General features: G+C 44.4%; 1 pseudogene; it reads left to right on the forward strand.

Annotated features, from left to right (window-relative positions):
* The window catches only part of LOC124022291, a 112,571-nt pseudogene that overhangs the window by 9,256 nt on the left and 88,315 nt on the right, over positions 1 to 15,000 (forward strand).

The raw sequence follows: 15,000 nt of genomic DNA on the forward strand, positions 1-15,000 counted from the left end.
TCCTCCTCCTCTACCCTGTTCATACCTCCTCTTCCTCCTCCTCCTCCTCCTCCTCCTCCTCCTCCTCCTCTACTCTGTTCATACCTCCTCCTCCTCCTCCTCCTCTTCCTCCTCTACTCTGTTCATTCCTCCTCCTCCTCCTCCTCCTCCTCCTCCTCCTCCTCCTCCTCCTCCTCCTCCTCCTCCTCCTCCTCCTCCCCCTCCTCTACTCTGTTCATACCTCCTCCTCCTCTTCCTCCTCCTCCTCCTCCTCTACTCTGTTCATACCTCCTCCTCCTCTTCCTCCTCCTCCTCCTCCTCCTCCTCCTCCTCCTCTACTCTGTTCATACCTCCTCCTCCTCCTCCTCCTCCTCCTCCTCCTCTACTCTGTTCATACCTCCTCCTCCTCCTCCTCCTCCTCCTCCTCCTCTACTCTGTTCATACCTCCTCCTCCTCCTCCTCCTCCTCCTCCACTCTGTTCATACCTCCTCTTCCTCCTCCTCCTCCTCCTCTACTCTGTTCATACCTCCTCCTCCTCTTCCTCCTCCTCCTCCTCCTCCCCCTCTCCTCCTCCTCCTCCTCCTCCTCCTCCTCCTCCTCCTCCTCCTCCTCTACTCTGTTCATACCTCCTCCTCCTCTTCCTCCTCCTCCTCCTCCTCCTCCTCCTCCTCTTCCTCCTCCTCCTCCTCCTCCTCTACTCTGTTCATACCTCCTCCTCCTCCTCCTCCTCCTCCTCCTCCTCTACTCTGTTCATACCTCCTCCTCCTCTTCCTCCTCCTCCTCCTCCTCCTCTTCCTCCTCCTCCTCCTCCTCCTCTACTCTGTTCATACCTCCTCCTCCTCCTCCTCCTCCTCCTCCTCTACTCTGTTCATACCTCCTCCTCCTCCTCCTCCTCCTCCTCCTCCTCCTCCTCCTCCTCCTCCTCCTCTTCCTCTACTCTGTTCATACCTCCTCCTCCTCCTCCTCCTCCTCCTCCTTCTCCTCCTCTACTCTGTTCATACCTCCTCCTCCTCCTCCTCCTCCTCCTCCTCCTCCTCTACTCTGTTCATACCTCCTCTTCCTCCTCCTCCTCCGCCTCCTCTACCCTGTTCATACCTCCTCTTCCTCCTCCTCCTCTTCCTCCTCCTCTTCCTCCTCCTCCTCCTCTACTCTGTTCATACCTCCTCTTCCTCCTCCTCCTCCTCCTCCTCTACTCTGTTCATACCTCCTCCTCCTCCTCCTCCTCCTCCTCTACTCTGTTCATACCTCCTCTTCCTCCTCTTCCTCCTCCTCTACTCTGTTCATACCTCCTCTTCCTCCTCTTCCTCCTCCTCTACTCTGTTCATACCTCCTCTTCCTCCTCCTCCTCCTCTACTCTGTTCATACCTCCTCTTCCTCCTCCTCCTCCTCCTCTACCCTGTTCATACCTCCTCTTCCTCCTCCTCCTCCTCCTCCTCCTCCTCCTCTACTCTGTTCATACCTCCTCCTCCTCCTCCTCCTCTTCCTCCTCTACTCTGTTCATACCTCCTCCTCCTCCTCCTCCTCTTCCTCCTCTACTCTGTTCATACCTCCTCCTCCTCCTCCTCCTCCTCTTCCTCCTCTACTCTGTTCATACCTCCTCCTCCTCCTCCTCTACTCTGTTCATACCTCCTCCTCCTCTACTCTGTTCATACCTCCTCCTCCTCCTCCTCCTCTTCCTCCTCTACTCTGTTCATACCTCCTCTTCCTCCTCCTCCTCTACTCTGCTCATACCTCCTCCTCCTCCTCCTCCTCTCCCTCCTCCTCTAATCTGCTCATACCTCCTCTTCCTCCTCCTCTCTCTCCCGCTCTCTCTCTCTCTCTCTCTGTCTCTGTCTCTCTGTCTCTCTCCTCTCTCTCTCTCTCTCTCTCTCTCTCTCTCTCTCTCTCTCTCTCTCTCTCTCTCTCTCTCTCTCTCTCTCTCTCTCTCTCTCTCTCTCTGTCTCTCTCTCTCTCTCTCTCTCTCTCTCTCTCTCTCTCTCTGTCTCTCTCTCTCTCTCTCTCTCTCTCTCTCTCTCTCTCTCTCTCTCTCTCTCTCTCTCTCTCTCTCTCTCTCTCTCTCTCTCTGTCTCTCTCTCTCTCCATCCATCTCTCTCTCTCTCTCCATCCATCTCTCTGTAGCCTGTAGGAGTAGAGGTATGTCATATGTCCTTTGTCACTGTATGTTAGTGTGACGTTCTGTTCTGCTCTCTGCTGCCTCTGGTACACACACACACACACACACACACACACACACACACACACACACACACACACACACACACACACACACACACACACACACACACACAGAGAGAGAGACAGAGGATAGGACAGTATATATACAGGACAGAACAGGGCAGGGAGGACAATATATAGTGTGGAATACAAGTATTTGATACACTGCCGATTTTGCAGGTTTTCCTACTTACAAAGCATGTAATTCTGTAAAAAGTCTGTAATTTTTTTATCATAGGTACACTTCAACTGTGAGAGACGGAATATAAAACAAAAATCCAGAACATCACATTGTATGATTGTTAAGTAATTAATTTGTGTTTTATTGCATGATATAAGTATTTGATCACCAACCAACCAGTAAGAACTCCGGCTCTCACAGACCTGTTAGTTCTTCTTTAAGAAGCCCTCCTGTTCTCCACCCATTACCTGTATTAACTGCACCTGTAAAAGACACCTGTCCACACACTCAATCAAACAGACTCCAACCTCTCCACAATGGCCAAGACCAGAGAGCTGTGTAAGGACATCAGGGATAAAATTGTAGACCTGCACAAGGCTGAGATGGGCTACAGGACAATAGGCAAGCAGCCCCGGTGAGAAGGCAACAACTGTTGGCGCAATTATTAGAACTTGGAAGAAGTGCAAGGTGACGGTCAATCACCCTTGGTCTGGGGCTCCATGCAAGGTGACAGTCAATCACCCTCGGTCTGGGGCTCCATGCAAGGTGACAGTCAATCACCCTCGGTCTGGGGCTCCATGCAAGGTGACGGTCAATCACCCTCGGTCTGGGGCTTCAGGCAAGATCTCACCTCGTGGGGCATCAATGATCATGAGGAAGGTGAGGGATCAGCCCAGAACTACACGGCAGGACCTGCTGGGACCACAGTCTCAAAGAAAACCATTAGTAACACACTACGCCGTCATGGATTAAAATCCTGCAGCGCACGCAAGGTCCCCCTGCTCAAGCCAGCGCATGTCCAGGCCCGTCTGAAGTTTGCCAATGACCATCTGGATGATCCAGAGGAGGAATGGGAGAAGGTCACGTGGTCTGATGAGACAAAAATAGAGCTTTTTGGTCTAAATTCCACTCTCTGTGTTTCGAGGAAGAAGAAGGATGAGTACCATCCCAACCGTGAAGCATGGAGGTGGAAACATCAGTCTTTGGAGAGGCTTTTCTCCAAAGGGGACAGGATGACTGCACTGTATTGAGGGGAAGATGGATGGGGCCATGTATCGCGAGATCTTGGTCAACAACCTCCTTCCCTCAGTAAGAGCATTGAAGATGGGTCGTGTCTGGGTCTTCCAGCATGACAACAACCTGAAACACACAACTAAGGAGTGGCTCCGTAACAAGCATCTCAAGGTCCTGGAGTGGCCTAGCCAGTCTCCAGACCTAAACGTAATAGAAAATCTTTGGAGGGAGCTGAAAGTCCGTATTGCCCAGCGACAGCCCCCAAACCTGAAGGATCTGGAGAAGGTCTGTATGGAGGAGTGGGCCAAAATCCATGCTGCAGTGTGTACAAACCTGGTCAAGAACTACAGGAAACATATGATGTCTGTAATTGTTACTGCTTTCTTCCGTCGAAGGAGAGTCGGACCAAAATGCAGCGTGGTAATTTCCATACATGTTTATTGAACGAAAAAACCACGAACAATACAACAAACGTAACGTGAAAACCTATACAGCCTATCTGGTGCCAACTAAACACAGAGACAGGAACAATCACCCACCAAACACTCAAAGAATATGGCTGCCTAAATATGGTTCCCAATCAGAGGCAACGATAAACACCTGACTCTGATTGAGAACCGCCTCAGGCAGCCATAGACTCTCCTAGAACACCCCACTAAGCTACAATCCCACTAAGCTACACACCACATACAAAAACTGATGACAAAAACGCACCACAATAATCCATGTCACACCCTGGCCTAACCAAATAAATGAAGACAAACATACATTACTTCGACCAGGGCGTGACAGTAATTGCAAACAAAGGTTTCTGTACCAAATATTAAGTTCTGCTTTTCTGATGTATCAAATACTTATGTCATGCAATAAAATGCAAATTAATTACTTAAAAATTATACAATGTGATTTTCTGGATTTTTGTTTTAGATTCCGTCTCTCACAGTTGAAGTGTACCTATGATAAAAATTACAGACCTCTACATGCTTTGTAAGTAGGAAAACCTGCAATATCGGCAGTGTATGAAATACTTGCTCTCCCCACTGTACATACAGGACAGGAGAGGAGGGTATATATACAGGACAGGACAGTATATAGACAGGACAGGACAGTTTAAATACAGGACAGGACAGTATATATACAGGACAGGACAGTATATATACAGGACAGGACAGTATATAGACAGGACAGGACAGTATATATACAGGACAGGACAGTATATAGACAGGACAGGAAGAGAGGACAGGACAGTATATATACAGGACAAGACAGGCAGATAGGACAGGACAGTATATATACAGGACAGGACAGGACAGGCAGAGAGGAGAGGACAGGACAGGACAGGACAGTATATATACAGGAGATGACAGTATATATACAGGCAGGACAGGACAGGCAGAGAGGAGAGAACAGTATATAGACAGGACAGGAGAGGACAGTATATATACAGGACAGGACAGGCAGAGAGGAGAGGACAGTATATATACAGGCCAGAACAGTATATATGCAGGACAGGACAGGCAGAGAGGAGACGACAGTATATAGACAGGACAGAACAGGACAGGCAGAGAGGAGAGGCCAGTATATAGACAGGACAGGACAGGCAGAGAGGAGAGGACAGTATATTTACAGGACAGGCAGAGAGGAGAGGACAGTATATTTACAGGACAGGCAGAGAGGAGAGGACAGTATATATACAGGACAGGACAGTATATAGACAGGACAGGACAGTATATATACAGGACAGTATATAGACAGGACAGGAAGAGAGGACAGGACAGTATATATACAGGACAGGACAGGCAGATAGGACAGGACAGTATATATACAGGACAGGACAGGACAGGCAGAGAGGAGAGGACAGTATATATACAGGACAGGACAGGCAGATAGGAGAGGACAGTATATATACAGGACAGGAGAGGCAGAGAGGACAGAACAGTATATATACAGGACAGGACAGGACAGGCAGAGAGGAGAGGACAGGACAGGACAGTACAGTATATATACAGGAGATGACAGTATATATACAGGACAGGACAGGCAGAGAGGAGAGGACAGTATATAGACAGGACAGGAGAGGACAGTATATATACAGGACAGGACAGGCAGAGAGGAGAGGACAGTATATAGACAGGACAGAACAGTATATATACAGGACAGGACAGGCAGAGAGGAGAGGACAGTATATAGACAGGACATGACAGGCAGAGAGTTGAGGACAGTATATAGACAGGACAGGCAGAGAGGAGAGGACAGTATATAGACAGGACAGGCAGAGAGGAGAGGACAGTATATAGACAGGACAGGCAGAGAGGAGAGGACAGTATATATACAGGACAGGACAGGCAGATAGGAGAGGACAGTATATATACAGGACAGGAGAGGCAGAGAGGACAGAACAGTATATATACAGGACAGGACAGGCAGAGAGGAGAGGAGAGGACAGTATATATACAGGACAGAACAGTATATATACAGGACAGGACAGGACAGGCAGAGAGGAGAGGACAGTATATATACAGGACAGGACAGGCAGATAGGAGAGGACAGTATATATACAGGACAGGAGAGGCAGAGAGGACAGAACAGTATATATACAGGACAGGACAGGACAGGCAGAGAGGAGAGGACAGTATATATACAGGACAGAACAGTATATATACAGGACAGGACAGGACAGGCAGAGAGGAGAGGACAGTATATATACAGGACAGGACAGGCAGATAGGAGAGGACAGTATATATACAGGACAGGAGAGGCAGAGAGGACAGAACAGTATATATACAGGACAGGACAGGACAGGCAGAGAGGAGAGGACAGTATATATACAGGACAGAACAGTATATAGGACAGGACAGGCAGAGAGGAGAGGACAGTATATAGACAGGACATGACAGGCAGAGAGTTGAGGACAGTATATAGACAGGACAGGCAGAGAGGAGAGGACAGTATATAGACAGGACAGGCAGAGAGGAGAGGACAGTATATAGACAGGACAGAACAGGACAGGCAGAGACTAGAGGACAGTATATAGACAGGACAGGCAGAGAGGAGAGGACAGTATATTTACAGGACAGGACAGTATATTTACAGGACAGGACAGACAGAGAGGAGAGGACGGTATATAGACAGGACAGGACAGTATATATACAGGACAGGACAGGAGAGGACAGTATATATTCAGGACAGGAGAGGACAGTATATATACAGGACAGGACAGGAGAGGACAGTATATATACAGGACAGGACAGGAGAGGACAGTATATATACAGGACAGGACAGGAGAGGACAGTATATATACAGGACAGGACAGGAGAGGACAGTATATATACAGGACAGGACAGGAGAGGACAGTATATATACAGGACAGGACAGGAGAGGACAGTATATATACAGGACAGGACAGGAGAGGACAGTATATATACAGGACAGGACAGGAGAGGACAGTATATATACAGGACAGGACAGGAGAGGACAGTATATATGTCATGCTGGTGAATGAGGACCCAAAAGCGACTTGGCGAAAACAGAGTATTTAATCCAGAATAAACTTTACAAAACAAAAAGCATAATACTACACGTAAAGACAAGAACAGACTGGAGACTTGATCGAGAACTGCAGGTTGCCTCGGGAAGGCACTTGAACCTAGCAGACTCAGACACCTGCTCACCACGCAGCATCTGAGGGAAACACGACACGACAGGGCAAAACATAGACACAGCACGGTGAATTATAAATGAGGATCCGACAGGGCAGGTACGGGAAACAAGGAGTGAAATAGGGACTCTAATCAGGGAAAAGGATCGGGAACAGGTGTGGGAAGACTAAATGATGATTAGGGGAATAGGAACAGCTGGGAGCAGGAACGGAACGATAGAGAGAGGAGAGAGCGAGAGAGTGAGAGAGGGAGGGGGAGAGAGAGGGATAGAAAGAGGGAAAGAACCTAATAAGACCAGCAGAGGGAAACGAATAGAATGGGAAGCACAGGGACAAGACATGATAATAAATGACAAAACATGACAATATATACAGGACAGGACAGGAGAGGACAGTATGGAGCCTTCCAGGCCCACCCATGGCTGTTCCCCTGCTCAGTCATGTGAAATCCATAGATCAGGACCTAATGAATTAATTTCTTAATATGAACTGTAATTCAGTCAAACCTTTTACATTTGTTAAATTATAAATAAAACAATTTCAATTTGTTGAATTATAAATACAATATTTTAAATGTGTTGAATTATAAATTAAATGTATATTTTTTTTTTAATTATAAATAAAATAAAAATATTTTTTGGAATTATAAATAAAATATATATATATTTTTATTATAAATAAAATATTTATAATTTCTTGAATTATAAATATTTTAATTTGTTGCTTGTTCCATCTATATTTTTCGTACATTATAGACACTAAAAATATATTTTACAAATTACTTTATAATTACTTAATTAATTATTTTTATAAACATTTTAGATTTTATAATAAACTAATGTATTTGCAATGTTACATATTAGTTTCTTGGACACAACATGTGCTTCACAAGTCACTATAATTCAAATGGGCTGTAAATATAAATGTATTAAAAACGTAAATAAAATATATCTTATTTCATGGTGCTCCTAATTAATTTTTAAAATAATTTGTATAATATAATGTAATTTCCTAAAAAAAATTTTTTTTAACATTTGAGAGCACCAATGCTACCTTCAGACAGTTTGTTTTTAAGGTTAGAGTCCTGTGTGATAACACCAACTGTCTCTCCGTGGTGTTTTTCATTGATAACATCAAAATCAGGGTTGTGTGACAGCAGTTTGTCAACACTACAGATAAATGACTGGACCGATTCATCATCGTCTACTGACCTCGTCTGATATCTGGGTGGTGCCTATCTTTGGTGGAGATGTATTGTGGTGTGAATATCTTGGTATTTGGTGTTTAGTATTGTTGGTGTGTAATATCTTTGGTGTGTAATATCTTTGGTGTTTAGTATCTTTGGTGTTTAGTATCGTTGGTGTTTAGTATCGTTGGTGTGTAATATCTTTGGTGTTTAATATCTTTGGTGTGTAATTTCTTTGCTGTTTAGTATCTTTGGTGTTTAATATATTTCGTATTTAATATCTTTGGTGTTTAGTATCTTCAGTGTTTAGTATCTTTGGTGATTAGTATCATTGGTGTTTAGCATCTTTGGTGTTTAGTATCTTTGGTGTTTAGTATCTTTGGTGTTTAGTATCTTTGGTGTTTAATATCTTTGGTGTTTAGTATCTTTGGTGTTTAGTATCTTTGGTGTGTAATATATTTGGTGTTTAATATCTTTGGTGTTTAATATCTTTGGTGTTTAGTATCTTTGGTGTTTAGTATCTTTGGTGTGTAATATCTTTGGTGTTTAATATCTTTGGTGTTTAGTATCTTTGGTGTTTAGTATCTTTGTTGTGTAATATCTTTGGTGTTTAGTATCTTTGGTGTTTAGTATCTTTGGTGTGTACTATCTTTGGTGTTTAGTATCTTTGGTGTTTAGTATCTTTGGTGTTTAGTATCTTTGGTGTTTAGTATCTTTGGTGTTTAGTATCTTTGGTGTTTAATATCTTTGGTGTTTAGTATCTTTGGTGTGTACTAGATTACTAGATGTGCAGTCTCTATACTAAGGGATGATGAATGCAACACGTTTGGAAGGAGCTAGGTATTGCAGTATGTTCGTTATTGATCTGTGGAGATACATGAGAACTTGTTCTTACCTGGTTAAATAAAGGTGAAATTATGATAGTAGCTATATGATATTAGTGTTATGTCTGATTGGAGGGTGTGTATTCTATATGTTAATACTATATATCTGATTGGATGGGGTGTATTCTATATGTTAATACTGTGATATCTGATTGGATGGGGTGTATTCTATATGTTAATACTATATATCTGATTGGATGGGGTGTATTCTATATGTTAATACTGTGATATCTGATTGGATGGGGTGTATTCTATATGTTAATACTGTGATATCTGATTGGATGGGGTGTATTCTATATGTTAATACTATATATCTGATTGGATGGGGTGTATTCTATATGTTAATACTGTGATATCTGATTGGATGGGGTGTATTCTATATGTTAATACTGTGATATCTGATTGGATGGGGTGTATTCTACATGTTAATACTGTGATATCTGATTGGATGGGGTGTATTCTATATGTTAATTCTATATATCTGATTGGATGGGGTGTATTCTATATGTTAATACTGTGATATCTGATTGGATGGGGTGTATTCTATATGTTAATACTGTGATATCTGATTGGATGGGGTGTATTCTATATGTTAATTCTATATATCTGATTGGATGGGGTGCATTCTATATGTTAATACTGTGATATCTGATTGGATGGGGTGTATTCTATATGTTAATACTGTGATATCTGATTGGAGGGGGTGTATTCTATATGTTAATACTGTGATATCTGATTGAAGGGGGTGTATTCTATATGTTAATACTGTGATATCTGATTGGAGGGGGTGTATTCTATATGTTAATACTGTGATATCTGATTGGAGGGGGTGTATTCTATATGGTAATACTGTGATATCTGATTGGAGGGGGTGTATTCTATATGTTAATACTGTGATATCTGATTGAAGGGGGTGTATTCTATATGTTAATTCTATATATCTGATTGGATGGGGTGTATTCTATATGTTAATACTGTGATATCTGATTGGATGGGGTGTATTCTATATGTTAATTCTATATATCTGATTGGATGGGGTGTATTCTATATGTTAATACTGTGATATCTGATTGGATGGGGTGTATTCTATATGTTAATACTGTGATATCTGATTGGATGGGGTGTATTCTATATGTTAATTCTATATATCTGATTGGATGGGGTGTATTCTATATGTTAATACTGTGATATCTGATTGGATGGGGTGTATTCTATATGTTAATTCTATATATCTGATTGGATGGGGTGTATTCTATATGGTAATACTATATATCTGATTGGAGGGGTTTATTCTTTATGTTAATACTATATATCTGATTGGCTGAGGTGTATTCTATATGTTAATACTAGATATCTGATTGGCTGTATAGTCTGATCCTCTGACTGTTAAAATCTCCTGTTCTTTCACCACTCTGCTGCAGTGTGTGTGTGTGTGTGTGTGTGTGTGTGTGTGTGTGTGTGTGTGTGTGTGTGTGTGTGTGTGTGTGTGTGTGTGTGTGTGCGTGCGTGCGTGCGTGCGTGTGTGCGTGTGTGCGTGTGTGCGTGTGTGTGTGTGTGTGTGTGTTTGTTGCTGTTCTGCAGTAGTGTGTGTGTGTGAATACCTGGTTTCTGTGTGGTGCAGTGGCCCTCCTCCAAACCACTCCGATATTTTGATCCCTCTATGTCTGGTCTAGCAGAACGCTCTTACTCTCTCTCTCTGTCTCTTCGTCTTCCTCTGTCTATCTCTCTCTCTCTCTCTCTCTCTCTCTCTCTCTCTCTCTCTCTCTCTCTTTCCCTTCCTCTCTCTCGTCTCACTGTATTGTAGAGTGAATTACCAGGAACCAGGCTATGAGGGGCGGCTAGGAAGAAACCTAGAGAGGAACCAGGCTATGAGGGGAGGCTAGGAAGAAACCTAGAGACTAACCAGGCTATGTGGGGCGGCTAGGAAGAAACCTAGAGAGGAACCAGGCTATGAGGGGAGGCTAGGAAGAAACCTAGAGGAACCAGGCTATGAAGGGAGGCTAGGAAGAAACCTAGAGAGGAACCAGGCTATGAGGGAAGGCCAGGAAGAAACCTAGAGAGGAACCAGGCTATGAGGGGAGGCTAGGAAGAAACCTAGAGGAACCAGGCTATGAAGGGAGGCTAGGAAGAAACCTAGAGGAACCAGGCTATGAGGGGAGGCTAGGAAGAAACCTAGAGGAACCAGGCTATGAGGGGAGGCTAGGAAGAAACCTAGAGGAACCAGGCTATGAGGGGAGGCTAGGAAGAAACCTAGAGGAACCAGGCTATAAGGGGAGGCTAGGAAGAAACCTAGAGAGGAACCAGGCTATGAGGGGCAGCTAGGAAGAAACCTAGAGAGGGACCAGGCTATGAGGAAGAAACCTAGAGAGGAACCAGGCTATGAGGGGAGGCTAGGAAGAAACCTAGAGAGGAATCAGGCTATGAGGGGCAGCTAGGAAGAAACCTAGAGAGGAACCAGGCTATGAGGGGAGGCTAGGAAGAAACCTAGAGGAACCAGGCTATGAGGGGCAGCTAGGAAGAAACCTAGAGAGGGACCAGGCTATGAGGAAGAAACCTAGAGAGGAACCAGGCTATGAGGGGAGGCTAGGAAGAAACCTAGAGAGGAATCAGGCTATGAGGGGCAGCTAGGAAGAAACCTAGAGGGGAACCAGGCTATGAGGGGCGTCTAGGAAGAAACCTAGAGAGGAACCAGGCTATGAGGGGCAGCTAGGAAGACACCTAGAGAGGAACCAGGCTATGACGGGAGGCTAGGAAGAAACCTAGAGGGGAACCAGGCTATGAGGGGCGTCTAGGAAGAAACCTAGAGAGGAACCAGGCTATGAGGGGAGGCTAGGAAGAAACCTAGAGAGGAACCAGGCTATGAGGGGAGGCTAGGAAGAAACCTAGAGGAACCAGGCTATGAGGGGAGGCTAGGAAGAAACCTAGAGGAACCAGGCTATGAGGGGAGGCTAGGAAGAAACCTAGAGGAACCAGGCTATGAGGGGCAGCTAGGAAGAAACCTAGAGAGGGACCAGGCTATGAGGAAGAAACCTAGAGAGGAACCAGCCTATGAGGGGAGGCTAGGAATAAACCTAGAGGGGAACCAGGCTATGAGGGGCGTCTAGGAAGAAACCTAGAGAGGAACCAGCCTATGAGGGGAGGCTAGGAAGAAACCTAGAGGGGAACCAGGCTATGAGGGGCGTCTAGGAAGAAACCTAGAGAGGAACCAGGCTATGAGGGGAGGCTAGGAAGAAACCTAGAGAGGAACCAGGCTATGAGGGGAGGCTAGGAAGAAACCTAGAGAGGAACCAGGCTATGAGGGGAGGCTAGGAAGAAGCCTAGAGAGGAACCAGGCTATGAGGGGAGGCTAGGAAGAAACCACGAGAGGAATCAGGCTATGAGGGGAGGCTAGGAAGAAACCTAGAGAGGAACCAGGCTATGAGGGGAGGCTAGGAAGAAACCTAGAGAGGAACCAGGATATGAGGGGAGGCTAGGAAGACACCTTGAGAGGAACCAGGCTATGAGGGGAGGCTAGGAAGAAACCTAGAGAGGAACCAGGCTATGAGGGGAGGCTAGGAAGAAACCTAGAGAGGAACCAGGCTATGAGGGGCAGCGAGGAAGAAACCTAGAGAGGAACCAGGCTATGAGGGGAGACCAGTCCTCTTCTGGATTTTGCGTGAACATTGACGGAATATTATGTTAATATAATTATATTATTATATTATATTATGTATATATATATATATTATTATATATTAACCATTATATATATATATATACATAATATAATATAATAAAGCAAATGAACATCACAAAAAACAGTGTGTGTGTGTGTGTGTGTGTGTGTGTGTGTGTGTGTGTGTGTGTGTGTGTGTGTGTGTGTGTGTGTGTGTGTGTGTGTGTGTGTGTGTGTGTGTGTGTGTGTGTGTGTGTGTGTGTGTGTGTGTGTTGAGAGATATGGAATAGGATTGTGTAATGGGGAAGGGTTGCTGGAGGTGATGATGTAACACGGTTCTGGTTTCTGTGTACTGGAGGAAATACTGTATGGTTTCATTACACCATTATATTCATTATACATTATTATATAAAATATAATGAAACCACCGAAGTAGAATTTCTGCCAACGTGTGGATGTAAGTAATATTCACTATAAAGTGGAGTGAAACTCAACCCTTTTCTAATGCCCTCTCTCTCTCTCTCTCTCTCTCTCTCTCTCTCTCTCTCTCTCTCTCTCTCTCTCTCTCTCTCTCTCTCTCTCTCTCTCTCTCTCTCTCTCTCTCTCTCTCGCTCTCTCTCTCTCTCTCTCTCTCTCTCTCTCGCTCTCTCTCTCTCTCTTCTTCTCTCTCTCGCGCTCTCTCTCTCTCTATCTCTCTCGCTCTCTCTCGCTCTCTCTCGCTCTCTCTCTCTCTCTCTCTCTCTCTCTCCTTCTCTCCTTCTCTCTCTCTCTCTCTCTCTCTCTCTCTCTCTCTCTCTCTCTCTCTCTCTCTCTCTCTCTCTCTCTCTCTCTCTCTCTCTCTCTCTCTCTCTCTCTCTCCAGGTATATGAAGAATGTAACATGGGAAGGTAGAGACTTGTCGTTTACAGAAGATGGTTACCAGCAGAACCCCAAGCTGGTCGTCATCGTTCTCAATAAGGAACGAGAATGGGAGAAGGTAAAACAGCCCGTGTGTGTGTGTGTGTGGGGGGGTGTGTGTGTGGTGTGGTGTGTGAGATCTTGACTAGAACTATCTGTAATTTGTTTCTAAATATGTATCAAAAGTAAATAATTTCAAATTCCTTCTTTTAAGCGAAGTAGACGGCACCGTTTTCTTGTATTTAAGATGTACGGGGCTCCAACTCCAACACTCAGACATCCTTTACTAAATATGCATTTGTGTTTAGTGAGTACGCCAGATCAGAGGCAGAAGGTCCATTTTCCTCTTTAACATTTCAAAATGTAACGAGTATTTCTTGGGAGTCAGGTAAAAAGTACATCATTTTCTTCATGAATGGAGTGAAGTAAAAGTTGTTAAAAAATATAAATAGTAAAGTAAAGTACTTTAAAGTAATTTTTACGGAAGTACTTTACTGTTTAAATAGCTGGGGTCCTCTAATCTGAGTCTGGGTCTGGCCTAGAGAGTGCCTGACTAGAACTAGCAGTTACATAAATGGCTGGGGTCCTAATCTGAGTCTGGGTCTGTCCTAGAGAGTGCCTGACTAGAACTAGCTGTTACATAAATAGCTGGGGTCCTAATCTGAGTCCGGGTCTGTCCTAGAGAGTGCCTGACTAGAACTAGCTGTTACATAAATAGCTGGGGTCCTAATCTGAGTCTGGGTCTGGCCTAGAGAGTGCCTGACTAGAACTAGCTGTTACATAAATAGCTGGGGTCCTAATCTGAGTCTGGGTCTGTCCTAGAGAGTGCCTGACTAGAACTAGCTGTTACATAAATAGCTGGGGTCCTAATCTGAGTCTGGGTCTGTCCTAGAGAGTGCCTGACTAGAACTAGCTGTTACATAAATAGCTGGGGTCCTAATCTGAGTCTGGGTCTGTCCTAGAGAGTGCCTGACTAGAACTAGCTGTTACATAATAAATAAACAGATGAGGGGAATTTGGTGAACATCTTTCTAGTGGGATTGCCTTACAGAGTATCTCATCTAGTGGGATTACTTTACAGAGTATCTCATCTAGTGGGATTACTTTACAGAGTATCTCATCTTTCTAGTGGGATTACTTTACAGAGTATCTCATCTTTCTAGTGGGATTACTTTACAGAGTATCTCATCTAGTGGGATTACTTTACAGAGTATCTCATCATTCTAGTGGGATTACTTTACAGAGTATCTCATCTAGTGGGATTACCTTACAGAGTTAATCATCTCTCTAGTGGGATTACTTTACAGAGTATCTCATCTAGTGGGATTACTT

The sequence above is a fragment of the Oncorhynchus gorbuscha genome, unplaced genomic scaffold (genome assembly GCF_021184085.1).
Source record: "Oncorhynchus gorbuscha isolate QuinsamMale2020 ecotype Even-year unplaced genomic scaffold, OgorEven_v1.0 Un_scaffold_1319, whole genome shotgun sequence".
Classification (NCBI taxonomy): Eukaryota; Metazoa; Chordata; class Actinopteri; order Salmoniformes; family Salmonidae; genus Oncorhynchus; species Oncorhynchus gorbuscha.